The sequence below is a fragment of the Gorilla gorilla genome, chromosome 6 (assembly GCF_029281585.2).
Source record: "Gorilla gorilla gorilla isolate KB3781 chromosome 6, NHGRI_mGorGor1-v2.1_pri, whole genome shotgun sequence".
Classification (NCBI taxonomy): Eukaryota; Metazoa; Chordata; class Mammalia; order Primates; family Hominidae; genus Gorilla; species Gorilla gorilla.
Genome location: NC_073230.2, coordinates 134028113 through 134054977, shown reverse-complemented (window position 1 = coordinate 134054977; position 26865 = coordinate 134028113). Strand labels below are relative to the sequence as shown.

The 26865-nt window shown below is 34.5% G+C and overlaps 1 long non-coding RNA gene across 4 annotated transcripts in view; it reads right to left on the bottom strand.

Annotated features, from left to right (window-relative positions):
• Positions 1-26865, bottom strand: part of LOC101124486 (uncharacterized) — a 248938-nt gene that overhangs the window by 151652 nt on the left and 70421 nt on the right. For 3 of the 4 annotated variants that reach the window (XR_008667426.2, XR_008667428.2, XR_010134762.1), the window contains exon 3: positions 1413-1493. This is a non-coding gene — a long non-coding RNA (uncharacterized lncRNA). Of the gene's footprint in view, positions 1-1412; positions 1494-23348; positions 23487-26865 lie in introns of those variants that run through there. The other variant, XR_008667429.2, reaches the window with a different exon arrangement.

Sequence of the window (26865 nt, the reverse complement as noted above, 5' to 3'; positions counted from 1 at the left end):
ATGAGCCCTCCAAACTCTTTCAACTTCTGCCTGTTACCCAGTTACAAAGTCACTTCCATATTTTTGGGTATCTTTACAGCAGTGCCCCACTACCTGGTACCAATTTACTATATTAGTACATTTTCACATTGCTGATTAAGACATAACCAAGACTGGGTAATTTATAAAGAAAGAAACGATTTAAAGACGCACAGTTCCACGTGGCTAGGGAGGCCTCACAATCATGGCAGAAGCTGAAAGGCACGTCTTACATGGTGGCAGGCAAGAGACAATAGAGCCAAGCAAAAGGGGAAACCCCTCATAAAACCATCGGATTTCATGAGATTTATTCACTACCATGAAAACAGTATGGAAGAAACTGCCCGAGTGATTCAATGATCTCCAACTGGGTCCCTCCCACAACAAGTGGGAATTATGGGAGCTATGATTCAAGATGAGATTTGGGTAGAGACATAATCAAACCATATCAGAGACTTTTCTGAATTCTAATTCTATTCAGATTATATGACTAGATGAATGTTGATAGCTTTATAAGTATGCCTCTATGTCTTAAGTTACTAATATATTTTAAACACAAAAGTGCCAATTATTTGCTCAACTTCTATGTAGGAACCATTTGTTACATTTGCATAACAAGCTCACAATTTGCTCATTTCTAGAACCATGTTGCCTGCATATCTCTATTTTGCCTTTAAATATGTAGTGAAAGACTAAGTGATTAGCTAAACACATGGTACACTGTCTCTGCTATGCCAACCGAAACCTTGCCAAATGACAAAACTAGGGGGTTTTGGCAAAGTTTATTCTAAGTAATTACATAGGAACTCATATTAATCAATGTACCCTTCTCTGTATGGGAATAAATCACCCCTTTCATAACGCAATCCAGACTCTTTCACTAGTATTAACCGCAAGCCTACTAACTCATGGTTTTCAGAACAAAGCGTTTTTAAAACAAATCATTCAAGTTTTTCCCTTCCTCTAAACTCTGTAATCTTTCCTTTTTTCACAGTATCTAAAAAAGTCACAGACAACGTGGCAACTGCTAAATCTCAACTTTAGTGTCTGCTTTGTAAACACTACAGCCTGGCTGAAGAAGCAATGAAAGGGAGAACAGTATAATTCACATTCATCTATCAAGTTGCTGGTGGTTCTCAAGACATAGTTTATGGAAACTTTCATATTGAATTTTATTATAATTAATAATTCAATTTAGCTTTCTTCTCCCAATTTGGTTGCTATAAATTATCATGAAAAAGAGTCATGGACTAATAACATGTTAGGTAAAATTTTCACTAGTATCTACATGCAGATTTATAATTAATACGGTCATAGGATCATAAACATTTGTGAAATCTTGTTGAGGGCATGCATAAGCAAATCTGCAAATATGTAAACAAGGACACCTTTACCTGATGTGAAGTTCATGAATGTTTCATGGATTCTTGAGTGACAGAAGCTTTCAGGAACAGTGTTTCTCTGATTTCCATTGCCTGCAAACAGGATACACTGGTAAAAATTTATTGCAAGTTTTGTCTCTCACCATCTAATTAATGGGAAATGAATGTAAACCTGAGTATATTCAACCACTGAAGAAAATTAAAAAGATACTAACTACTAAAGAGAAAAAAATTTGTAATAGCTTATATAAGACCAACTTTGTTGTTTATTAAATTACTTGTATTTACAGAAATCTGTGAAGATAAATATAAGCCTGATGGTGAACTAAATGTTTTATTTTCTATTTATGAATATGATGGACAGGAACTGCTACAAAACAGAAGAAAGGTAAATTCTTAAAATATTCAATTCTAGAATGTGTCCATGACATTTTGTGCCTTATGCCACAAAATGAATTATTCATAGAATATTGATAACTATGTTATACACAGTGGATCAAAGCATTGAGCTGGAAGATGGAAGATTTTAAGTCTCATTTTGGCTCTCCAACTAACCATGTGTCCCTGGACAATACATTCATTCATTCATCCACTCGATAAAATTTTTGAAACTTCTGCCATGTGCTATGTACTCTACCAGACAATAGAATATAGTAATTAACAAAAGAGAAAAATGTCCCTGATTTCAAAAAGCTTAAGTCCAGTCATTTACCCTCTATTCAAGACTTTTACTTTCTAGTCAAGACACACAATTCCTTTGTCTCAAGTGTTCTCATTTATAAAATGAAAAAATTGGATTGCAGTATTTATAATATCCTATCAAAGACTCCTGAGTCTTCATCAATAAAACATGTGCTTTCACTCATGTCCTCAGTAATGACTGTAGGTTGTCCTGAGTTGTCTGTATACCAGGTTTCAAGATCTCCACATGATCACTAGCAACTATTTTCTTCAGCAAATTTTTGTTATGTGGTCTATCAATACACCATCACAATTCTTGCTGAACAACACGGGTGTCCATTCCATAAGCACAACCTCTTGAAGTTCCATTTCAAAATTCAAAGCATTCCAACCAATGTGGATAAGTTACATCTGTGAGTGTGAGGAGACAGCGTTTTCCTCTAGCTTCAGGGTGTTCTGATAAAAGTATGGGAGGCTGGAGCATGTGGCTTGTGCTCTCCAAAAGTAAGCATCTTTATCTACTGCCCTTCAAGTACTGCATGTATATATCATTTTCTAGGTGTGCCATGATGTAAAAGAAATTGGGAAGTATTGATCTACCCAATCAAGTTATAAAATTTAAAATGCTAATATTACAATTTAGATAAAGATATAAGTAAATTAAAGAACAGAAGAAAAACAGGAAAAAGGGTATGGTCAAGTTCTAAAAAGTCTTTTGTATCACCAAAACAAACTTATTGTTATATGAATAAAATTGAAACCAATAGATCTTAGACTTCAAGGAGCACACAATTACACATAAATATGACATTTAATTTAAAGTGAGGTGGGCACCTTTTGAAAAATCTAATGGAAAGCTATAAATACATCATTTCACTTTATCAGGCAGTATCACCTTCCCACTTATTATGTTTATAAATATAATGATCTAAAGTGCCTATAGATGCTATATTTGTAAATTCAATTAATATATATTGCAAAACTAAATCCCACTGATTGTATATGGAGCCCTAAGGGAACAATATTTTAAAGCTTTCTTCTTCTCACTTAAATATATTTATTAATTTATTTAGATCAAAGTCCCTGATTTATCCAAGTCCTGTTGATCCAACAACCCCTCCAGTTGCTCAAATCCGTTGACCTCCCCATTTGCAGCCATTGCCGTAAGTCAAGCTTTCATATCTGTCATCTAATCTACTTCCTCATTGTTTCAAAAATGCATCTCTATCCTCTGCAAGACATTTTAAAGGAACCTCTTTGCCTACATAATGATTTGCACTGAAGGAATGTAAAAACTACAATAATCTCAAATTGTTTTAGGAGAGATTTGTTACATATTTCAAATGGATTTTCTTTAAAAGTATGTAACACTGGTCAGCCAAATAAAGTCTAAATTTCTTTGTATGGCATGCAAGATCCATCCTGATCTGGACTCAGCAAATCTCTTTAGTCTCATCTTCTCCCATCCCTATTTCAAACAATTCTAAACTGTCCATAGTTCTTCCAAGCATTGGTGCATCAAATATTGGGTGCATTTGAACATCCCTTTCTTTTGCCTATAATCACCTATCTCCATTTGTGATATTCTTCAATTGTATTTCTCACATAATCACAGATAAAGTTAATCATTTCTCCCATGTTTTACATCTGCTGCTCTTATAACAGAGTTAAAAGTATGTGTATGTCCATCTTATCTACCAAACTAGGCTCTCTTTGAGTATATAGATTGTGTATTGCATCTTACTCACCAGCATATATTAGGTAGACAATAAGTATTTATTAAATTAAAGAAAACTCTTTCCCATAAAGGTATTCATAATATTCTTTGCAGCCTTGGAAATCAAATTATAGTTAAGGATTCTTATAACACTATATGTCAACTTGAAAAAATATTACAAGATTAATAACATATTAGCTCAGTGTAATAAAAGAAGAATTTGCAGTTACAAAGCCTATATTCAAAATTACCTTATCATTTTCAGCAATGACAGTGAAACAGTCAGTGTGCTAAGTAGTGAGAATTGAAAAATAAATAAGAAAGGATCACTAGAACCTTCAATTCAAAAATGTATGTGGTCATCTATATTTATGATGTCTACTCAAACTTTACTCAAATACTTATGAAAATACTTATGAAAAAATGATAGTTTCACGATTACCAATTATTAGGACTAATAAAAATCAATATCAGTATCTAGAATGAAATGAATATGAACTGATAAATTTTCACTGTGTCAGTTAATGTCATATCTTGCCGTTGTTTCACAAAATAAATTCAGTCTGCAATAACATAGAATATGCTTTAAGTTTCTGAGAAAAATTATTTTAAATTTAAATTCTATACCTACCAATAACAGGAAAGCCATCTCTAAAGGAAGCTCCTGGCAAACTAGCTAAAATCATCTTTATTAAAAGTAAACTTTGTGCAAAGAGAGCTTTCACTTCCCAATATTTCCAGGAAAAACAAGCATCAATACCTCTTCTGAAGGCACCAACATGATTCATATCTCTGAATCAATCACTGTGGCCAAGAAAATTAAATGAGTTAGTTAGTCAGACAGGTTACATCTCCATCCATGAAGAGATAGCAGTAAGGTCAAGAGGTCACACATACCTAAATCCCATGGACTAAGAGTGGGCCCTTCCAAGTATAATCAGGTCACTGGTATATGAAGAAAATAAAAGAGATGGTGAAAAAAAAATTAAAATGCAGGTTCACTATAGAATAAGGATGGAGAAAACCTCAAAATCAGTATTAGTCTATGATCTCCCTTCAACATTATTCTTTACTAAGAATATGTTGATTATTGTGCTATCAGGTGTTCTAGATATGGCAAATAATATCTTATTATAATTATGAATACAGGTTTGACCTCATAGACTCCATGGAATTACATTAAAAAGCTTCAGGAATACACAAACTATTTTTTGAGAGCCACAGTTTTAGATAATGCTTCTGAAATTTTAATGTCTATATAAATCACCTTGGGATTCTGATAGAATGTAGACTGTAATTTAGTTGATCAGAGATGGGACCTAAGACTCTTCATTTCTAGGAAGTTCCCAGGCAATATCAATGCTGCTAGTTCATGGACGACTCTTTGAGTGGCAAAACTTAAACAATGAGGACACAGTCGACTCACATAAATGAAACTCCAGAGGCAGAGAATAATTCATGATTGGTTTACTCTGGGATTGTTTTCTCTCTTCTCTCTCTCTCTGTCTCTCTCTGTCTTTCTTCTCGCTGCCATTCAGTGTCACTTTTGTTCTAAGGCTGATATCATCTTTAATCATAAGACATCTGCAAGAAATATTCATGTCTAGCAGGAAAGAACACTTCTCACCCTCAGTGAATCAGAGGCTTGAGCTTATATTCCCTGAACTTCTCTTGAAACAGTTCCTGCAGACGGAAAAATGCCACGTGCTGACTGATTGGCTCAGATGGCTGGGGTACCTGAGCCATTACGGCAGAAGCAACTGATTTACTAATTAACTGAAAAGCAAAATGGTGAGATATAACATTTAGCCAACAAATTATACTTCAATTTAGCATAAAATGTGAGGAGATAACATGTATGAAATAAATATTGAGAAACAAGAAAAACAGATATGGAAATGACAAACAATACAAAAAAAGAAAGGAATAGAGTGAATAAAGAGATGGTATGTTAAAGAATTAGATTAAAAACTAATCTAAGAAATTTAAGACAGTGCTAGAAAATGGAGGGGTAATTGTACAATTGTATAAAGTTAAACACTTGTTTAATGTTTAAGAAAAATGAGGTATATAAAATGCAGCAAACAATAGAGGAGGAGAAAATATGACAAATGGAAAATACAAAATAAGACCAAAGATATGGGAGAGATTTAATATTTTACATGACAGGAATCTTGAAAATAAAGCAACAGAAAAGGAAAGTGATACATCCTCATGTTATTTTCAGTACACTTTTGTACTTTGATTTTTAAATAAAGTACATTTTAAAATAACAGTTTCTTAAAATACCAGCAAGATGGAGAAAATATAAAATATTTTATGCTTTTTAGCAAAAATGTAGTATCTAAGAATAAGTGAAAAACCTACAGAATAAACATCACAAAATTATACCAAATGTCTAAAACAGAACTTAAACAAATGGAAAGCATTTCATGTTCTGAGCTGCAAAAAAAGGATATTAGAAAGTTCTTTTCACAATAATGTCATTTTTGTAAATAACCCTCAGGACTCTGTCAAACTTGGTAAAATGGTAGCAATTTTTGAAAGAATAATATAACAGAACAACATAATAACATAATATGAATGGAACAAAACAATAGACAATTTTGAAAACTACATCAAATGATTACAATCTTAAGTTACCAGGTATTGTAAGATCTTAATAAACTGTGTAGAACACACATATGGGGAAATATTAATGGAACGAATGGAAATTCCAGAAGCAGATTTATTTAGTGTTTGCTAAAAGAGGCATTTCTAAATCTCAGTATAAGATTGGATGATTAAACAACTCTTTTTGTAACAGCTGGTCAAATCATTAGAAAAATGATTAACTTTTTTATATTATTTAGAGAAACAAATTCCAGAGATTTTCCAATGAACTAAAAGTACCAAAAAAATTCTAGGCATTTCAAGCAGGGGGAATTTAATATAGGGAATTGGTTTTTCCAGTCATGAAATAGCTAAAAGCCAAAAGCGTGATACAAAATGTAGCAACAAAATAAAGCTGTTATTACTCACTTGTGATTAGTGGATAAAGAGGGGTGGCAGTCTTACCAAGGCCTAAGATCCAAGATAAAGGAAAGAGTACCAAGAAGAGATTGTTGTGTTAACTTTAAAAAATTAATTTTCTATATGGCAAAAAATGTCAACAATCAAAATGAGGCTAATAAAATGGATAAAAATATTTGTAATATATGTAATATCTTTAATATGTTAAGAATTGTAAAGAAAATTTGCAAAAGAAGAAATGTAAAAAATTACTTTTCCATGTTCAATCTTATGCACTAGAAATAAAATCATGCAAATTAAATCAGAGAAGACTGTATTAACTGAATGAATATTATGCTGATTTAAAATCAATAAGCACAATAAAATGTAGACATGGGATTTTTTTCATAGTAGATGTACTTTTATTTTTTAGGGTATAAAGATATTTAATCCTAACAGGATATTGAAAGGGAAAAACTCCAAGTTCACTTTGTAAATAATGATCTTAAGCCTGGAGACTGAAGCTGGAGACTCTGTCTCAAAAAAATTTTTTTAATTTAAATTTAGAAATAAAGTTCACATGTTTGGCTTCCCAGTATAGACAGTATAGAGCTGATCTTCTGATCTTCTAGCCAGGGTCTCTGCAGTTCCTACATCTAGTTGTAAATTCAGTTTTTCTGATTGATGCTTAAACCTTCTTTAGTACTTTCAGGATGATGATCACGGTGATTCCAAGATGGTGATCATAGCTTCGTTCCCAAGATCTGAGGGTTGCAGTAGTCTTTCCTTAATCCCTAGCACTGGTTGTTGCAAGTACCATGAGAGTTTCCAAAGAATCAGTTGAGTTTCATCCATACTTCTTCCTGCCCGTATTGTGTATCAATATCCTATTTTTAATTAATACTCTAAGTTAACACTTCAGCATTCATGGTAACACTATCCTTTTGTTGATATGTACTACAGTAATTCTATTTAAGCCCATTTAATCCAAAATAAATATCTTTTTTAGCTTTCAGTGTTTTTTATTGTTGTTGTTTTGTTTTGTTTTGTTCTGTTTTTGAGACAGAGTTTCGCTCTTGTTGCCCAGGCTGTAGTGCAATGACGTGCGAACTCGGCTCATTGCAACCTTCACCTCCCGGGTTCAAGCAATTCTCCTGCCTCAGCCTCCCAAGTAGCTGGGATTACAGGAGCCCACCACCATGCCTGGCTAATTTTTTGTATTTGTAGTAGAGATGGGTTTCACCATGTTGGCCAGGCTGGTCTCAAACTCCTGACCTCAGGTAATCCACCCACCTCGGCCTCCCAAAGTGCTGGGATTACAGGTGTGAGCCACTGCACCCAACCTAGTTTTTAGTTTTATGAGTACATACCAGGTGTATATATATATATATATGGAATATATGAGATATATTTAGTAGCAGACATACAATACATAATAACATCAGAGTAAATGGGGTGTTCATTACCTCAAGCATTTATCATTTCTTTGTGTTACAAGCATTCCAATTATACTCTTTTAGTTATTTTAAATGTATTTTTGTAGACTGTAATCACTATGTTGTGATATCAAATACCAGATTTTATTCATCCTAATTATATTTTTGGACCCAGTAACCATCCTCACTTTCCCCCACACTCACTACCCTTCCCAGCCTCTGGTAACCAGCATTCTACCCTCTATCTACAATTCAACACAAACGTCTTCTGAGGAATGATAGAATCTGTCCAACTAATTAACCTGCTAGTAGGTAGCTTATTGGACCACTAAGATATAGGGCTCATCAAGTAAGAGCCCATATAGTATCCTGATCGTTCATAAACAAACTGATCACCGTTGGATCTACTGAGTCTTAAGGGCTAAGAAGCACAGTGCTTGCACAGCACCCTTTTATTGGTCTTGGTGCCTCTAAAGGTGAGTGGTCCTTCAAATCATCAGTCAGATAGGTTTGATAAGTGTATACATAAATATAATAAACTAGCAACCCTCTTAGCCATCTCCACGTAACTTTCACCTTCTTGCAGAATTAACAAATGCTGTCATACACCCATATACCATTGCTCCCACTGAATTATTATATGCTTCCCAAAGTTCCATTATATTTATTCTGAAACCTGTTTGTGCTTTCATCTATAATACATAAGTTAGTTAACTATCATGTAAGCTAGTGAAATATGTATGTAAAAAAGGAATTTGATTCTATAAAAACTAAGTTGAATATGTGGAAAGGTCCAAGTAACTTAAATTACTTTATAATCATTTACATATAAGACAATAATAAAAGTGGAGAAAATCTGGATTTCTGTAAAGACCTCCACACTTAAATTTCTTTGAAAGTACTTCTAGTACTCATCCAGTTTATAAAAGCTGGATGTGGTTATGAAAAAATACAATAATAAGCTAACCAAATAGTAATCTAAGCAAATCAAAGGCACAAAGAAAGCCTTTATTCTATCTCAAAATTTGATGAATAAATATACATTTTTACTGTAACTTACTGAATTTTTGCCTCATTGAATTATACAAGTCTATATGTTGTCATCAGAATAAGAAGTGGTCCTACAAGCATTGTGCCTCTTTCTTAAAGTAGGTGATACAAGGTGGAACCACTTGCACTTGGGAAAACATATCTCAATGTATACTCTTACTCACTAGTCTTCCAGAAGCTCCACTGAGGCTGCAGGAACTTAATTTTCATGGTTATTATTCCCTATCCTTTGATACATACTTGTCCTACCTAGGCATCTCGGCATAAACAACTTCTCATTCTCCAGGTATTGTCAGCCTAATGTCATCAGTGGACCAAAGTGACAACCTATAGGATGATGAGATAATTAGTTCCCACAGACTATACCTTTCATGAATCCTTGAGACAAGACTATGAATTTGTATTATTCTCCTTGCTCAATGTAATAAAACTCATTCTGGAGGGCTTTTTTTTTTAGCCATTGGGCAAGATTAAACATTATTTCCAAGGTTAAAAATGTGTTTACCCACTATTTACCATAGTTGGTAAAAATTTCCTCAGCAAGGAAATCCACCAGCTTGACAACATTTATAATAATCCACTAACATTATACAAAATGCATTCATCTTCTGCACCTGCCAAATCAGGTGGTTAAACAGGGACATAATAAGAATCACTAAAACTGCAACTTTTAAGTTTTGATATTACTTTTGATATCATATTGCTTTTGCAAAGAAGAAAAGCTCTAGGATCTTCCCTTGCTCCACACTATCCCTTTCTCCTTAAGTCAGGAAACCAAGTGAGGGAGGAGTTTGTCGTTTACTTTAACATTTTGTTGGTTGATAATTTTATTTCTGTCAGTGAGTAAGATTATGAGCAGCCCTGTCTTAGAGAAAACAGTTAATAAATGATTTTTGAAAGATGTTGTCACTCACCATTTATTTCTCATGGCTTGCAGGAAGAGAGTGTGGTATTGTTCTTCTTTGGAGATATACTTAGAGGCTAATTCACACAATCTGCTAAAAATTTTAGATTAGTTTTGCTAGTAATGTTAACATGTTTTACGGGTGGACTTTCATATGGGATTTAAGGGACATACCTAGTAGATAAATATTGTGTCTGTGGCTTGAGAAAGTTTGCAGTTCAGGAGAGAAGGTAGTGGAAACCAATTCCTTTGTTTTGTACATGTAAAATTTTGGATGCCTATTAGATGTTTAAATTTATAGGTACAAGTGGCACATTATATAACCTAGAGTTCTGGGATGTTTGGAGCTAAAGATACAAATTTGAAAGTCAGTCAAAAGTAGATGGTATTCAGGTATTCAGAGCCACAGGATTGAAAAAAAAATTATCTATGGAGAAAGAAAAAAGAGCCAAAGTTCAATCCCTGGGACATCTATTGTTCAGAAATCAGTCACAAAAGAAACCAGAAAAGTAGGATGAGAAGTAGAAGCCACTGAAGTGTAGTAGTAGAGAAGTTAAGACAATAAGGTGACCCAAGAAATCAATAATGGTTAACCATCTACTGCTGCTGAAAGATGAAGATGAAGACAAAGGAGTTATCAAGAGATTGGCAACATGCAAGAGCTATTTCGCTGCAAAGTTGGAAAAAACAGTTCATTTGGAGTTTATTAAAGTAAAAATGAAAAGGGAGAATGTGGAGACAGTAAAAATAGCTTTTAAAATAAGATGTTGTGAAAAGTTGCAAAAAACTATGGTGGAAATTGAGTAGTGTGTAAAGTCAAAAAAAAGGATAGCTTTTTTTTCTTAAGTTTGTAATGATAAAGATGTATTTATGCTTACGTAAGCTGAAATTTTAAGTTGTTAAGGCTGAGCAGATGTTGGCCAGATAAGGAGTGAAGAGAATCTCTTCTGAGAGAGCAATGTGTAAGAAAGTGAAAAGAAGCTTAATACAGTCAGTCCTCCATATCCATAAGTATTCATGAATTTGGATTGATTGAACACATTCAGAAAAAAATAAATGGTTGCATCTGTACTGAATATGTACAGACTTTTTTCTTATTCCCTAAATAATACAACAGTGTTTACATACAATTTACATTGTATTAGGTATTACAGATAATGTAGAGATGATTTAAATTACATGAGACAATGTATGTAGGTTATATGCAAATACCTACCATTTTTTATAAGGGACTTGAGCATCCATGAATTTTGGTATCGCTGAGGGTCCTGGAACTAACCCATTACTGGTTATTTACCCAAAGGAAGGAAAATCAGAATATAAAAAATACCTTCACCCCCTATTTATTGCAATACTATTCACAATAGCAAAGACAGAATCAGCCTAAGGGTCCATCAACAGACAAATAGATAAAGAAAACACGGCCAGGAGCAGTGGCTCATGCCTGTAATCCCAGCACTTTGGGGCAGGCAGATCACGAGGTCAGGAGATCAAGACCATCCTGGTTAACACGGTAAAAAAAAAAAAAACAAAAAAACATTAGTTGGGCATGGTGGCCGGCACCTGTAGTCCCAGCTACTCCAGAGACTTAGGCAGGAGACTGGCGTGAACCCGGGAGGCGGAGCTTGCAGTGAGCCGAGATCGCACCACTGCACTCCAGCCTGGGCAACAGAGCAAGACTTTGTCTCATAAAAAAAAAAAAAGAAAGAAAATATGGTATATATATGTAATGGAATACTATTCAGCCCTTAAAAAAATGAATGAAATCATGTGATTTGCAGCAACGTGGATGGACCTGGAGGTCATTATGTTAAGTGAAATAAGCCAGGCACAGAAAGACAAACATTGCATTTCTCACTCATATGCGGGAGTTAAAAAAATGAGTCTCATGAACGTAAAGAATAGAATAATAGTTAACAAAGGTTTGAAAGAGTGTGTGGATAGGGTAGTGAAGAGTGGTTGGTTAAAGGGTACAAACATACAGAAAGATAGAAGGAATAAGTTCCACCATTTGATAGAAGAGTAGGGTGACTACAGTAACCAACTATAGTTAACAACAAGTATTATATATTTCAAAATGGTTCGAAGAGTAGACTTAAAATGCTCCCAACACATAGAAATGATAAATACTCAAAGTGATGAATATCCTAAATACCCTGACTTGATCATTACATATTCTATGCATGTAACAAAATATCACATGTACCCATAAATATGTACAAATATTGTGTCAATCAAATCATTTATAAAATAAAGAAGTAAAAACCGGCCAATTTGCCTAGAGCTTAGAGAGAAGTGTGAGACAAGAATTAGATGTAGGGAGGGATAGTGGTGTGCTCTTATGCCCATTTTCTTATGCCTGATTTTTGAATTGGCTCTGAGGAAAAAAAGCACAAATTTGCAAACAATTTACAGAGAATAATGAAATGCATAATACTCTGCTATAAATTCCATATAGCAAATTAGTTCTCACAGAGTGATTTTATTGATTTTTGCTGAACTCTTACGTTCTATGACTGCAATTAACAAGTGTAGCTTCAACATTAATGTTGGTTGATATTTTCATTTCCATTAATAAGCCAAAAGTGAAATGAAGATATATGTCTGAACCTTATTTGTTGGTCAATGACATAAAGGCCTTCCTTGTTGAATTATAGAATAGTTTTCCCAAACTGGAAACATATATTTTATTTTTTGTGATATTCACAATGTGACAGGAACAGACATGACACTTAAAAGTTTAATCTGTATTATTAAGAAAGCATCTGCTTCACACTATTGTGTAGGCACCATATGATATATTTTCTTTTATCACTTTCTTACGTCTATACGTCAACAAAACAGTAAATCAAGTTCTGATTTTTAGCATTTGCCAACTCCCGTGGTGTAAATATTCCCACCATGGCCAATTTTAAGAGATCAACATATCATCATAAAATGCTGAGTTGGAAAGAGCTGCCAGTAACACTGCATTAAATGGTATTTCCATGACACAGACACAATAAGTTAAGTAACCTCAAGATAATAATAAAATATAGCCAAATAATTATGAAGTGATGAGTTTCAAATATTTATTACCTATGTTTGTCATATAATCTATTTAATGTTAAGTTTATATAATTATCTTAAAATAATATCTGGGTTTAACAACCGGCTCACAAAATTTCTGAAAGTTTAGCTCTTGTGAGTTGGTACAAGCCAGCTCCTTCACATTACCATGTAGGGGCTGTAAGACACAATGCCTCACAGGTCATATTAAAAATGTTTGGTATCAAACTATGTGCAAATTTTGTGTTTAAAACATTTAAACGGAGAGTAATAGGAAGAATTAAGACCACAAAAATATATTAATGTTGGCCTCTTAATACTTCAACAAAACAGGAGAGTTTAGAAATATGGTTGGAGAACAGTGGGGAAAACTTACTTTGGAACAGGCCACAAATTGTTAGAACCAAATTATTTCCTAAAATCCATTCCACTTTGATTTTTCTGCAGTTCTCCAATGACTATACCAACTACTGAAAATATGAAAATATAAGTCCCACACAGCTGATGATCCACCATAGAGATTATTAGGTTAACTGATGATTCAAGCCCAGTAGGTTTCAGCAGAAAGCCTGTTAAACTGAACTCTGATAAGAGCTTTTCAAGGTCTAAAATCTTCCGATAAATAATATGATGTAACATATTGGTAGATTTTTGGATATTAAGCCATCATAGCATTTGTGAAAAAATCCTACTTGGTCATGAGGTATAATTATTTGTATATGTTGCTACATTCAGTCTGCTAGTATTTCTGAAAATTTATATGTCTATATTCATATGGAATATTGGTCCACAGTCATCTTTATTTGTAACTGTTGTATCTGGTTTTGGTACCTGAATAATTAATAAAATAGGAAATATTACCTTTAAAAAACTGAGTACAATTAAACAATCAGTAATTCGGGAAAATAAGATGATATCCCTGGGTTCCCAGTAATAAATCAAAAATATGTGAATGGTGTGTATAAAAAGTGGTGAAAATAAATTTTCCTTTATTGCTATAAAGCTAATTAAAACCTCATTTCAGAAAAGAAATGAGGTCATCATAATATTTACTGGTACATGCAATCCTAGAAGGAAAACTTTAAAAAGAGAGGGAGAAATGAAATCACTCCCCAATGAGAAGGCAGCCTGATCAAACCTAAAATGCTGAAAAAAAAAGTTAAAGTACAGAATTAAAAGATGTAATTACTACACCTGTGGCACTATCAAATTGGTTGTTTTCAATGTGGCTCTTGAAAGTGGTTTGATGGGAGCCAAACTGTCTTTTGGCTTGTGAGGCTAAGTGATAAATTGCTCGTCCAGCACATTCTCCCTCTCCAAACCCATAGAAGCCTTCATTACACTCACAGTGACAGTTGGTTAACAAGTCTGGATAGTCTGGATAAAAACTACTCATATTAAAAGTTTAGAGCTCTATTAAAAGTGTTGAAAATAACTTGAAAAGTGTTCTTTGTAGTGAAATTATATTGTAAATGGTTAGTCACAAAATATAATTGTGGATTTAACAGCTATGGGTTTTTTTATTTTTAATTGGGGAAGCTTGCTGATCAAAGGGAAAGTCTTAAGAGAATTAATTGAAAATTTATTTAGTTCTCTTTTAGATTGTGTTTAAAATGTGATATTTCTTGCAGTTATGAGTAATATTATTGAGAACAGAGTTAAATTAACCTACATATTTTTATAACTTACACATGTATTTAAGAATGTTATTTATTACATCCATTTTCACATTATTTAGCTACATAAAGAAAAGGCAGAATAATGAAGTTATTATTAAAACATTATTATTGCTAAAGAAGTCACTGATAAAAATTCATTTTTGTCCATTGACAAGTATAGATACCTAACATTAACAGAGAGGAAAAGAAGACCTAATGAGAAGCATAAAACTAAAAATAGAATGAATTAATTTGCATACATGATTTTATACTGAAATACCATATTCCAGAACTCATTTTTTGCCCAATTTTTTACCATTCGTTAAGAAAGAATTAGCAGCTAATATGATGTAATTTGTTACAAAAAGTGCTGTTGCATAGTCTTTAATATGTGCTACATCAAATTAGGCCCCCACATGTAATGTACACCTGTAATATGTATATGTAGTATGACAAATTGTCATACATACTATAGACAGTTCTTAACCATCACCCAAATTCTACTGCATAGTACTTCTTTATTTGGTGGTATAATTAATCCCATCCACTTCCTCTAGAAGCCAGTCCTGTTTTTCAGAGTCAGATTCAAAGAGAGAATGATGGCAAGTACAGGTTTGTAATGTGTGCAGCTATAAATTATCTACCTATCTTTGAGATAGTAGCCAGAACAAAAGGATAATTATGGGAAGAATAGTAGCAAGTAGTATTCACAATTTTATGTGGGAAAAAAAAGGTCCTTGTTATAAGTAAGTGAGTGAATTGGCAGAGTAGTTTTGTAGTTCATGCCCTTCTAAGTTAGGACATAAAAATCTATCGAGGTAGCCAGGCGCGGTGGCTCATGCCTGTAATTCCAGCACTTTGGGAGGCCCAGGCAGGTGGACCACCTGAGGTCAGGAGTTTGAGACCAGCCTGGCCAACATGGTAAAACCCTGTCTCTACTAAAAAATAAAATAATAATAATAATAATACAAAAATTAGCCGGGCATAGTGGTACATGCCTGTACTTGGGAGGCTGAGGCACAAGAATCACTTGAACCCGGGAGGCAGAGGTTGCAGTGAGCCAAGATCATACTACTGCACTCCAGCCTCGGCGACAGAGCGAGACTCTGTCTCAAAAAAAAATTTATGGAGGTACAGGGGACTATTAACAGTAATAAGTTAAGGCTTACAAAACCAGCTTGCATAAAAGATAAGGATATAGAGTGCTGGCAAGGTCAAATACACTTTAAAAATATACAAAATTATTAAAATTTATCTTCCACCAAATCTCAGTATCAAGCATAATAATAGTAAACACAAAGGATTTTGTTGTGCCAAATAAATAAGAAAACCCATGTAATGTGAGCTGCATTCAGCAGATAATAAATGTCCAGGAATGGTGACTATGATTAGGAGAATAATTAGGTTAAAAACGTCTTACCATATATACATAAGTCTTTAAAAATATCTTTTAGGAGTAAGGTTTATACTCTTTGACCCAACAATTCCCACTTTGAGAATATTTTTCTAAGGAAATAATTAGATATGTGTGCCAAGATATATGTGTAATGATTTTTATAAAAGTTAATTAGAATAAAGATACTGCTAGCAACCTAAGTATAAAACAAAAGGGAATAATTAAATCAACCCGAATTCACCTACACCATGCAAAAATGATAAATGATGTTATAAAATATTATATGACACAGTACATTTTCACAATACATTGTTAAATGATAAAATTTTGTATGTCTAGAATGTCACGTTTTGAATATATGTAAATAAACCGTACCTGATGTTATTTGTATTTTTCATTTATTCACAAATTTTACATATATATTCACATATAGTGAAAAAATATATACCTAAAATGAGCAACTCTATCTAGGTGGTAATTACTTGTGTCTTTTATTCTTTCATTTCCATTTTCTTGTTTTCTGCATATTTCAAATTGTTTATGCAGCTACGCACAATTTTTATAATGTCAATATCAATGACTAGTCTACTAACGGACTTTTTAATAGACACTAATAGAACTAGGAAAGGTATTTAGTGGAGTACATTGATGGGATTTGGTTGAGGTTCTAAAGGATGCTAGAATCATAAATCAGAGATATAGCCAATGCTAGAATGAATACCTCATTCTGATTCTGATAATCTATAGGGTCAACTTTAAGTATTTTTTTGGCCACAATTTCTTTAAGATTCGCACATAGGTCTCCAAGCAGTTTAAGATACTAGTCCACTAAATCAAGCAGGCACTTCTTTGGCAAGTTCATTTTATGAGATGATCTCAATTATTGCTAATGCTTTAAAATTCATAATTAGAGAATGTGGTCCTCCCTTCATGTCCTGAACAACTGAGGGGAAAAGCTAACAAAAAGAGGTTGGTAAATGGGTATGTGATTCCAAGGAGCAGATGGCTCTGGTGGTCTTCAGCAGGTGCTCATTTACATATTTTTGCCATAACCATGCTCTTCCTTCCCCCAGCATGGCAATATGCTCTGGCTTGAATGCACATTTATACCAGAAGCTTTTTGATTTAGTGAAAAATGTGCTGACTATAGGGTCTTAGGTTTTGTTTATTGTCCTGCCCCTTAGGCTAAGTACATGTAGTCTTAAACTTAGTCCCTTAAATCTCATGAGTGACCCTTATCCTCAACCAGGCTTCCCTGTCATACTATTCATACAAAGATAAAAGGAAACTAAATGGAAAATTGTGCTTGGGAGGGCTTGAATTTCACCCTAAGACACTGATAATTTAAGGGCCCAAATTTTGGAAAGAAGCAGAAATGTGCAGTGGGTAAAGCCACAAAAATTGGAGGTCAGAAGACTCTGGTCCTCTCCTGATCACTAGTTATACGTAGTAAAACCTTCAAAACATGTAATTTCATTCATTCTCAATTTACCTACGTGCAAAACGTGGGTAGAGGAAAAGGGGAAGAGAAGGTAGAAGTTAAGCTATATTATCTTTAAGGCCTTATTCAACTACAAAATGCTTTAAATTTGTCCTATGGTGTGAGTAATCTGGTGGGGGGTTTTTTGAGAAAAGTAAATTTATTCTAAAATTTTAACTGATTTCATGTGCTAAACAGAATATATAATAGAACCTACAGAAACAAAATAATATGTAATGGGACATATTATTGAACAAACACTTCACCATTATACTTTATCTATGATCAGAAAATAATTGATATATCCCTTTCCATACTAGTTAAATATAAGGGTTCCTTCTAACAAATAATATTTTCCCATATTATTGGTAGCATAAATTTTTGTCATTATGATCTTTTCAGACAGTAGAAATATTGTCTGATTTAGTCTTTAGAATACTAACGGAACTTTTGAAATAGTAGAGTAAATAAATTTTACATTTCAAAGAAACTATTGAGACTAGTTCAAAACATGTTTTGTGGAACATAACTAGTTTTTTAAGTATTTGGAATTTATTTTATACCTTCCAGGTATGATCACTTTGCAGTGTGTGTCATAAAATGAAATTAATTATGGAAAAAATCTTGTCCACAAACTAATAGAATCATCTGGGTTTTTAATGATGTAGTAAAATATTTTAATATTATACTACATAAATAAAACTTTAAAAATTAAGAACAAGATTTTACTCAAAGTTCATTCATTTCTTGAACAAGATTTAATTGAGTGTCCGATGTGTTACAGCATTGCAGTAAGCATCAAAGTCTTTAAATAATATCAGGTGAATATTTGAGAGGCAAATCACTGTAATACCAGTTTCATCATACTGTTTTTTAATTCATATGATATGCTAATCCTTCAACTTGTAATAGCATCCTCTTATCCCTGATAATTTTCAGTTATTTAGAACTTTTGAAAAATATAGATGTATAGACATTTTATATCCAAGAGCCAACTTAAACAAATATTATTAGAGATCACACAGTATCCCACCAGTCTAATTATTTTAATTCTAGAAGGCAGAAAAATTGGCAGATTCAAATATAATACAGGTAAATCATTTAGAGAGTGAATTACAACGTCTCCTGAAAGGATGATATCTTTTGTTTTGAATTTTCATAGATTTTTAAGAGAAGATGACAATGAATCCTACTCAAAGGTGACAAACCCATAGACTTTTTTATGTCCTGATAGAAATGCATTTCCATCCCTGAAAGAAAATAGTGATGAGATTCTGAAATCTGAACAAGTTATCAAGTTTTCAAGCAAGTATAATAAAACACAATAAAAATACTTACAGGAAAAGAAATGTTCAAAATCTTGTGAACAACCTATTTTTCTTAACAATAGTTGCTTCAAATCCAAAGAAAATCAAGTGCTTCTCTATTACTGAGCCTTAAATATATTTTGAATAACTGAGTGTCTAAACTTTTCAAAAATCCACTCTCAAGTCAGCAATTGGATTTTAAGTTTCTAAAATTGACATTGAGAAGTAGAGGACAAATCTGTCATAAGTCATAGCAATTTCAGTGATGACATAAAAGTCAATCTAACCTCTTCAGTAAATGACTTAATTGGCTTATGTATAACTGCAAGGAAAGATACATAATTTAATTATTACATAAATGTAAAATGTTTGTAATTAGCTCTTTTAAAAGTCTAGGGCAACATTAATGCATAGATAATTACATTAAAGGTTGCAAATTAGTTTCCAGTGTTCACCCACAATTCAGTTAAGTGGACCAAATGGCCACATTTGACCACCTCTTACTCTTGTTGACATTTCATGTTTTCTTGTGTATTTTTGTCTCTTTGGTTTTCCAATTAATTCTTACAGGTAGCCAGCTTTTAAAAGGTTCTTCCTTCTGAGGCATAAGAAATCAAGCATGAAGAGCACACCATTGCCCCTACCCACATCTAGCTTCTGTCTCTCCTCACTTCCCTCACTAAGTTCTAGGCAAAGTGGCCAAGTTTCACCTCTTTAAAAGTAAAGTCATCCCTCCATATCCACAGAAAATTTGTTCCAGCACTCCCCCTTGAATACCAAAATCTGCCAATGCTGAAGTCCCTTATATAAAATGGTGTAGTATATGCGTATAACCTATCTACATCCTCCCACATACTTTAAATCATCTCTAGATTACTTATAATATCTAATGCAATGTAAATGCTATGTAAACAGTTTTATGCTGCATTATTTTAAATTTGTATTATTTTATTGCTGTATTTTTAATATATTTTTAAATATTTTTTATCCTCGGTTGAATTCATAAATGCAGAACCAACAGATATAGATAGTTGACTGTAATAGTTAATAAAAATCATGCAACTGAAAAACAAATTCATATTGAACATTTTATATTCATATATAATTTTAAAGTCCTCATTGATATATCTTAAATTATTTTGTTTCTAAAAGATAGAGATGTATGTTGAAATTAAGTGAAATTATCCTATGATAATAAGGATTGAGTAGTGTTCAATTGTGTTGGTGAATCTGCCTCTTTTTATGCATATTCAAAAAGTGGAATTGAACTGCTAAATAAGTTTACCAATAAAAAATTAAGATTAAATCAATAAACACATATATAAGCCTCAAAATTGGGTAAGGGTATTTTATGAAATCATACATTTGTGTATTCATTGTCAGGAATAAAAGAGACAGAGAAAAAGTGCAGTGAAGCGATTTTCTTCCTTTAGAAATAGCTTGGATTTCATTTTTGTCCTAAAGAAACAGAAGTGTAATATGGAACATTTCACATTGACAGATCTATCATGTTAAAAACAAAGACAAAGTGTGACAAGCAGTTTAACAAAAGTGAAGAGGAATTCTGTTTAATTTGGAGCTGTAATAGGAATCATGATGCAAGAACTTAAAACTGCAGGAGAGAACAAATAAGGTATTTGTCCAATAAATATCTTACCAAGAGCATCAGCATCCTCTTGGATGCTCTGCTGCCCAGGCTGGAGTATAGTGCAGTGGCACAATCTCAGCTCACTGCAACCTCTGCCTCCTGGGTTCAAGCAATTCTTGTGCCTCAACCTCCCAAGTAGCTGGTGAGCACTGCCACGCCTGGCTAAGTTTTGTATTTTTAGTAGAGATGGGGTTTTGTCATGTTGGCCGGGTTTAGGCCCTCAAGTCCTCTGCCTGCCTGGGCCTCCCAAAGTGCTGGGATTACAGTCATGAGCCAATGTGACCGGCCTTCATCCTTTTCTTAAAAACAGATGCCAAATACCATCAGGGAAGCTTAGGACCTAGACAAGAGAATATATTTTAGAAAGAAGTGAAGTCAAATCCTCTAAATTTATCTGAAAATTCTATGATGAAAAATAGATGTCTAGATTCAAAACTTTCTCTTTGTTCCTCAATCCACTGTACCATGTTACCTCTCAGAATATCTTGAGGTGAACAATGCTTATTCACAACACTAGAAACAATTGGGAAAACACTAATTCTATTTTAAGCCTGATTGGATGTGTACTGATAGGGAGTTTGGTGAAGTTAGTCACATAATGACTCTTCATAATAAAATGTTTGACAAGCTATCAAAACTCTTTTGGAGAAAGAAATGGTGGATAGAGTTACTCTAAGGAATACATGTCAATTCAGTTATCTTATTCCTATATCACATTTTGATGGCAGCTGAGTGATCTCTGTGGATCTCACACTAGAAATTAGGTTAAAGTAAAAAATGAGTCAGATTGATTTTGAAGAATTTAGTTAATGTTATAAGAACAGTGGTGACACTAGTGCCAAAATTTTTACATATGGTAAGCTTTTTAAAAAACTAAGATTTAAAACAAATTCCTGACGTATACAAATTCAAGTTTACGACTTGACCAAATAATACGTTTATGACTTTACCAAATAATTCAATACAGACACTGTAGTTCAGAGGCTCATATTTCAAATGTCAAAAGTTAGAATCTGAAAGGAAAAGCTATCAAGAAATAGGGAAAGAAGGATAACTCTCTGAAAGCAGACCAAAACTCATAATCTGTCATCTGGGTAATGAGACAAAGAAACAGTTGTATTGTAGACATATTGAGGAGAACATGATTTAAAAAAAAAAAAAAACCGTATCACCCATGAAAATTTTTTATTGACTTGATGTTTCCTAAGGAATGTCATCCAGCTACTTTAGTTTTGAGACAGGTGTGGTGGTTCATGCACGTAATCCCAGCACTTTGGAAGGTCGAGGAGATAGAATCACTTTAAGTCAGTAGTTTGAGACCAGTCTAGACCAGTCTAGGCAACATAGTGAGACCTCACCTTTACAGAATATTTAAAAATTAGCTGGGCATGTTGATGCATGCCTATAGTCCCAGCTGCCAGGTCTGACCTGCAGACCCTGACCCAGAGATGAATGAAAGACTTACACTGACACAGATATTTCACCTGTCAGCACAGCTAAGGGTCTCTGCTGCCTGAGTCCACAGTGTCGTGCTGATAAGCCGGTGAAGTTTGCATTTATTTAGTATAGATTAAATGACAAAGGCTTTGGGTCAACACACCTGTGGGTAATTAATCTGGTCACCCTCCCCTGGAGAGAGCAGTCTCACCCTCAAATGATCAAAGGTCAGTCTTAGGACCACATGAGTAAACATGCTATTTAGATATACTCCCCTACATTCCTTGTATCTACGCCCTAAGCTTTTAAGAGAATTCAGCTGCCTTCAGCCAAATCTTTTACCGAAACTATTATAAAACCTTCCAGCCTCCCAAGAAGGTTTGCATCTTTCTACAATTTTTCCCACAACCCTGACTGAACTCCCACACCTACCTACTCAGGAGGCTTGGGTGGGAGGATCTTCTGAACCCAGGAGGTTGAGGCTACAGTGTGCCATGATTGCCCTACTGCACTCCAGCCTGGGCAACAGAGCAAGACCATGTCTCAAAAAAAAAAACACCTAAACTTTAGCTTTGGCATTCCAGGGTCCTTTATGACCTTGATCTTGACCTCATGTGCCTCTCCTCTCTTATCTCTCTTTTCCCTATACTCTAGCCACACTAGACTGACTACTCACCTGATCAATAGATTTATTGACTAGGGGGCATTGATGAAACTCTCTCCATAGCTTTGAGGAGCAAAACCTTACCTAAATTGTAAGGCTCAGTTCAATTATTCAAATCCCTTCTCTTCCAAGAAAATTCCTCTGATTACTTACGGAGAATTATGCTCTTATCTGTACACACATATCTTGCTTTGAATCTATAATTGACTCATCACATTCTTCCATAAATTACAGTTGAATGCATATATCTGTCTTTTCCCTATATATAGCCCTAGAGTATAGACAATATATGAGTCTCTTTGTATCACATCTATATCTGGAAGATTTGTAGAATGTAACTAAATGAATTAATAAATAGATTAGGAAATCTTAGATAATGCTATATTTAAATATCCTTTATCCCATTTTATATAAATAGAAAAAATGTTCTCTGGAATCTTCTGCCATATGTCTACTTTGACACTGGAAAATGAGCACCCAAGCATTATTCTAGGGCAGTAATATATCTCTTAAAAATTCTTCTTAAACTCACCCTGTATATTTATTTTCTGATGCTCAACTATAGCAGCCTGTATTCATCCACAATAGCACCACATATTTCCTTCTCATTTGGGATTACAACAGTCTCTGGTAAAAACATCACACCGACTATACTCTCAATGCTGAAAACTAAAGTTAGAGACATGAGAAATTGTTATATGTTTATATATATATGTATTTATGTGTGTGTGTGTGTATATATATATATGTACATGTAGGTATAGTTTCAGATGCCAGAATAAAATGAGAAATATTTATTTACTGTACAATAACTGTAGGGTGTTCTACAATGATATTCTGAATTTTCCTATGCAGTGAAAAGGAAAAGTATGTTTGTGTTTACTGATTTTTTAAAAAATGCATTATGTTGAAGTTATAGTCCAACACGAACTCAGGTCTCACCACAGGCTCTTAGCAGTTAACATCTTCTAACCAAGGCTTGTAATGTTAATATTTTATGAAGAGACTGGTTTAACTGATCAATATAAGAAATACCTCTGCCAGAAAATTGTGTGTGCACCCTATTCTGTTGACTCCACAGTAGTCAGCTATTTGTTTTTAGACTCTAGAACATATAGGCCTCTAGGCAAAAGTTATTCACAACTGAAATATCTGAGACAGGAATAAAGGAAGGGAGGGTATAGGGGAGCAAACAGCATCAGCTTCAGGGTTATTCCTTTCCTTTCTTCATTACTCTGACTCTGAGTTTCTATTCTCATGTTACTTTGACTTGCTCCTTAAATGATGAAGAGCTCTGATTCACCCATACTTTTAACCAACCCACATCTTACTGCTGCTTCAATTTTTTTAGTTCACCTGGTTGCTGATTATTTACATGAACCTTAGACTTCATGCCCTGCTTTATCTCTCTTATTTTCCTACCTGGCATTGTATACACCTCTTGCCTGGACATACTACACTTGTCTATGTTCTACTTTCCTCATGGCTCTTCAGGGGGTTTCTCTCCTCACTGATGGAAAAGGCAATCATAAATAATAGTTTCACCTTCTCAACTTTTCTCAAATACCAGTTGCAACCCAGCTTTTTAAAGGCGTTGAATTTAAAACTTTTACTGAGATAAATGGATAATGGAGAACAATGGTGTATCAGAATTCCAGGCTGTGTAACAAATTACTAGAAACTGGAGGACCTCAAAAGCCAAATTTAATCTCTCACAGTTCTGAATCCTGTAAGTCCAAAATTAAGGTGTTGACAGGGTTGGCTTCCCCTGGAGGGAGAGAACTGATTCCGTGCTTTTCTCCTAGCTTCTGGTGGTTGCTGGCTGCTATGGTTTGAATGTTCGTTCCCTCCAAAGCTCACGTCAAAACTTAATCCCCAAGGTGGCAGTATAGAGATGTGGAGGCTTGAGGAGGTAATTGGTCATAAGGGCTCTGCCCTCATGAATGAATTAATCTGTTCAAGGATTAATGTATTAATGGGTTAATGTATTAATGGATTTTCAAGGGAGTGAAACTGGTGGCATTATAAAAAGAGGAACAGAGACCTGAGCAAACACATTAGCATGTTCGGCCCCCTCACCGTATGATGCCCTGAGCTGTCTTAGGAATCTACAAAGGATCCCCACTAGCAAGAAGACTCTCACAAGATGCAGTCACCCAACGCTGGTTTTTGTTGTTGTTGTTGTTGTTGTTTTTTGAGACAGAGTCCCCCTCTATCACCCAGACTGCAGTGCAGTGGCCTAATGTCGGCTCACTGCAACCTCCACCTCCTGGGTTCAAGCGATTCCTCTGCCTCAGCCTCTTGAGTATCTGGGATTACAGGTGTGCGCCATCACGCCTGGCTAATTTTTGTAGTTTTAGTAGAGACAAGGTTTCACCACATTGGCCAGGCTGATCTTGAGCTCCCAACCTCAGGTGACCTGCTTGCCTCAGCCTCCCAAAGTGCTGGGATAACAGGCGTAAGCCACAGGACCCAGCCCGGACTTTTTAGCCTTTTTTTTTTTTTTTTTGCTTTAAATTCTGGGGTACACGTGCAGAAAGTGCAGTTTCGTTACACAGGTATACATATGCCATGGTGGTTTGCTGCACCCATCAACCCATCACCTGTATTAGATATTTCTCCTAATGCTAACCCTCTCCTAACACCCCCCACCCGCTGACAGGCCCCAGTGTGTGACATTCCCCTCCCTGTGTCCATGCGTTCTCATTGTTCAACTCCCACTTATGAGTGAGAACATGTGGTATTTGGTTTTCTGTTCTTGTGATAGTTTACTAAGAATGATGGTTTCCAGCTTCATCCATGTCCCTGCAAGACATGAACTCATCCCTTTTTATGGCTGCATAGTATTCCATGGTGTATATGTGCCACATTTTCTTTATCCAGTCTATCACTGATGGACATTTCGGTTGGTTCCAAGTCTTTGCTATTGTGAATAGTGCCACAATAAACATATGTGTGCATGTGTCTTTCTAGTAGAATGATTTATAACCCTTTGGGTATATACCTAGTAATGGAATTGCTGGGTCAAATGGTATTTCTAGTTCTAGATCCTTGAGGAATTGCCACACTGTCTTCCACAATGGTTGAACTGATTTACACTCCCACCAAGAGTGTGAAAGTGTTCTTTTTCTCCACATCCTCTCCAGCAACTGTTGTTTCCTGACTTATTAATAATCGCCATTCTAACTGGTGAGAGATGGTATCTCATTGAGCTTTTGATCTGCATTCCTCTAATGACCAGCGATAATGAGCTTTTTTTCATGTTTGTTGGCTGCATAAATGTCTTCTTTTGAGAAGTGTCTGTTCATATCCTTCACCCACTTTTTGATGGTTTTTCTTGTAAATGTGTTTAAGTTCTTTGTAGACTCTGATAGTAGCCCTTTGTCAGATGAATAGATTGCAAAAATTTTCTCCCATTCTGTAGGTTGCCTGTTCATTCTGATGATAGTTTCTTTTGCTGTGCAAAAGCTCTTTAGTTTAATCAGGTCCCATTTGTCAATTTTTGGCTTTTGTTGCCATTGCTTTTGGTGTTTTAGACATGAAGTCTTCGCCCATGCCTATGTCTTGAATGGTATTGCCCAAGTTTTCTTCTAGGATTTTTATGGTTTTAGGTCTTACATTTAAGTCTTTAATCCATCTTGAGTTGATTTTTGTGTAAGGTGTAAGGAAGGGGTCCAGTTTCAGTTTTCTGCACAGGGCTAGCCAGTTTTTCCAACACCATTTATTAAATAGGGAATCTTTTCCCCATTGCTTGTTTGTGTCAGGTTTGTCAAAGATCAGATGGTTGTAGATGTGTGGTGTTATTTCTGAGGGCTCTGTTCTGTTCCATTGGTCTATATATCTGTTTTGGTACCAGAACTATGCTGTTTTGGTTACTGTAGCCTTGTAGTATAGTTTGATGTCTGCAGCCTGCAGCTTTCTTCTTTTTGCTTAGGACTGTCTTGGCTATGCAGGCTCTTTTTTGGTTCCATATGAAGTTTAAAGTAGTTTTAAAGTAGTTTTTTTCCAAGTCTGTGAAGAAAGTCAGTGGTAGCTTGATGGGGATAGC